Source organism: Aplysia californica, unplaced genomic scaffold, assembly GCF_000002075.1.
Source record: "Aplysia californica isolate F4 #8 unplaced genomic scaffold, AplCal3.0 scaffold00114, whole genome shotgun sequence".
NCBI classification, from domain to species: Eukaryota; Metazoa; Mollusca; class Gastropoda; order Aplysiida; family Aplysiidae; genus Aplysia; species Aplysia californica.
Window position 1 is genome coordinate 438,670 of NW_004797384.1, and position 3,392 is coordinate 442,061.

The following is a 3,392-nucleotide window of genomic DNA, read 5'->3' on the forward strand; positions in this document are numbered from 1 at the left end:
GATGGCGCTACCAGATTTTGAGGACACTTTTTTAATTGGCTCAAAGAGAGGAGTGAACCATCTTGTTATACGGAGTCGTTGTTATGGTATATAAAATATGCTACAAAGGGTAATGAATTTTCCTAAAATAGTTGAGCCATACAGTAATGTGATGATAGTCGTATTAACTTGTTGGATGAAGAATCCCTCAACACAGGGTACATCGACCACACGTGCATTCATGTTTGACTTCTCGTTCATCACCCAGTTCCTAACACATCAGGTTCCAAATTCCGCTGGTTGACAAAAAAAATGTTACTAAACTCTTCTCTAGTAAACTGCTAACTACGGTGTTGAAAATACTAGAATGCGCTTTATTTTCTAAACCTTTGGTGTCTTGTTTCAGACGGAGAAAGCACGTCCCCCGCTCACATCATCTTTTTCCAATGAATTTCAAATGTCCTCTTCTGTACCCATGTGAGTCTCCATGCTTTGTAAACATCTGTCTCTTTATTCATCACTGAATTCGTCACAATGATATCTACTATTCTGACAAGATCATCTTTTTGTTTCTGCTAGATGTTCTCAGCCTTTTTTACCCCCGCCTTTAGGTCTCATTTTATCTCCAGTTGTGCTAGCCAATCTTTTTCTTTCCAGAAGGAAGTCCCCCACCATGATAATTTTTACCATTCCTTTCTTACATTCTTCTTCCTCCACCTCCCTGTCACACGTGTCCATTATAAGCTTGTCGCAAGAATTCATTCCTTCTGCACGCATCAGAACAATAAATGTGAGATCCTGCCGCCTTCAAATCCTATGCCCATGAACCCCCCCTTATTGCTGTGTACAGGAAAAAGGACAGTTTTGCCAACAACAACAAAATTAAAGAATGTGTGTTTTTCCCCGGTCCTCGTCCTTACGAGCTGTTCATTTTTATGAGGAACGTCCTTTTGCAAGGGGTGTAAACTTCAAATTAATGAAGCATATTCTGTAAACAGAGTTTTTCCTCTCCTTTGGCATGTCCGTAATGTAACAAAAGCCCCCCCCCCCCCAAGTCAAAAAAAGAGACAGGATCACACGTTTTAGTTGACATTTGTGGTTCATCATATAAACGATTGAAAAGCAATCTTATTGCATCAATATATTGTCCACGTATAGGTTTCATATGCATATAAAAATATTGTGTTTTATTTTTCCTATCTTAGAATTACAAAGTTCTATCTGACTTTGATGGCCATTTTGAGGAATTAAAATTAGCAAAATGATTAGAATTGAAGCTCAAAATTTTGCCCAGAGATTTTTTAGAATTACCATGCCATTTTACTTTTTTCAACGCTGAACTTTGTGGGAACTGCAAAAGGTCAAGACTGACAAGATATTTTTGAATTACTATATTATGTAACTTGCTTGCTAAAATGTTTTGTACAAGCTTGCACATTTTCAAAGTTCTGTGCCCTTGGCAACGTCCTTCATTCTTCAAGCCAAATTTACTATCAAGTGTAAACTAAGGCAAGTGGATTGTTGGCGGGTGCTCTGGTGTAGCTTGCTCCTTCTTTCCTATAAAAAATCTATCGTCTCTATCTCCCCTCCTTCTTTTTGTGTTTGTTACTCACTTGTAACACCCCTAATCTTTGACACTTTTGTGACCTTATTGTGATGTAAGTGCCGCAAAACTCTTACTAAAACAAAAACAAAGTAAGGCAATCTTGCAGTCCTATTTTACTATCACACGTAAACCAGGAGAATTTCATGACATAGAAATAATCAAAATAAAAACTACACTAAATTCCCCTACTGTTAATCTAAGGTAGAAAGAACTACTAACATATTATTTTATTATTATGTTGAGTCACAAATGCGTACGACAGCACTTTTAAGTTCATGGTAAACATTCGGTGACCCCAAGATTGTTTTGTCCTATGGAAACAGATGGCTACGAAGGTTCGTTGCTCAATAGAGACAGTCAATAAATGATAGCATGCCTACCTTCAATTGCTGATGAACAATGATGTAAACAAAATAGTTTTAAAATGTTAATTTGGTCATTAATCGATTTTACAGTGAATATAGTGGGATATTAAATCAAATAAACTGTGGGAGTTAGTGGCCCCATGCATGATAATGTAAGGTACGCAATTTTTGCACACTCCTGAGTACTTGTGAAAACAGATGGTGGAATTCCCTAAGCAAGTAAACTAAGACTTTTGTCTTGGCATCCATGCTGAATCTGTTTTACATTACGGACGGCAGACATATTACTGGTATGACAGCACTACATGACGACCCTTATCGTTGACCTGTCTGACACTAATTTTGTTGTGTGGACGCAGCGCTGTTCGTTTGTTTGTTGTTTCGATGTGCAAGGTGAAGAGAGTGACGCTTTGATACGTGTACATGTACTAGAATATGTCTCAAAGCGGCGGAATCAGGCGCTGGTCAATTGAAGGCATGATATGGAGTTATTGGTAACTTCATAAACCTTGTTTATTTATCTTGCATTTGATGAAAAAGTACCCTTTAATATTGAATAGAATTCGAGATATGTGCGATGAAAGGAGATGGGGGTCGACTGGTACCGAAGGCAGAATTATCGAGAAAATTACAGCTACCAATGTTTTGTATGCATAAAACGCATCAGTTATTATAACAGGAGGGAAATCCAGTGAAACAAACAAAATTAAACGATCACACAGAAAGAGCATATATTTTTATCTGTTTGATTTTTGCCTTGTAGAGGGAAAGGATAACCAAGTGGAAAAAGGGGGAAAGTTGGCCTCTAGTTCTAGCATTGGTTGGTTATCACAAAGATGTACACACTTACTCACAGAAAGCCAAGACAGGATAATGCCTTGGACTTGACTATGTTCTCTGTTCACGGTAAAGGAAGTGCGCAACTCGACTGCGTTTAAAAAACTGATTCTTGATAAGTTTAAAGCAAAGAAAAACGAAAGGGAATCTTATAAACAGATTAGCAAATAACGGCATTACTTTAACATTTAAAATTCAATTCTGCAATACAATGTATTTAATTCTGACTGAAAAGTTTTTTTTCTTTTACACTGCGCTTTAGCAAGGGTTTACAGCTGTACATTCAAGCTCACTTGCACTCCTACATAATATTATGTTTTGGTTCTGCCATATTATTTGTATAGACTTCCGCATGTCAAACTGCTAAAGAAAACAAAGATAGATAGTACCTTGACTGGGAGTAGTGTATCTTACACTTGCAGATGGGTTTTGCCTCCCATATCCCAGCACCACCCTATGCCACTAATGGCATAAATTATTGTTATTATTATTATTAATTTCATTAAAATGATGATGATGATGATGATGATGATGATGATGATGATGATGATGATGATGATGATGATGATGATGATGATGATGATGATGATTACAAATGTATTATT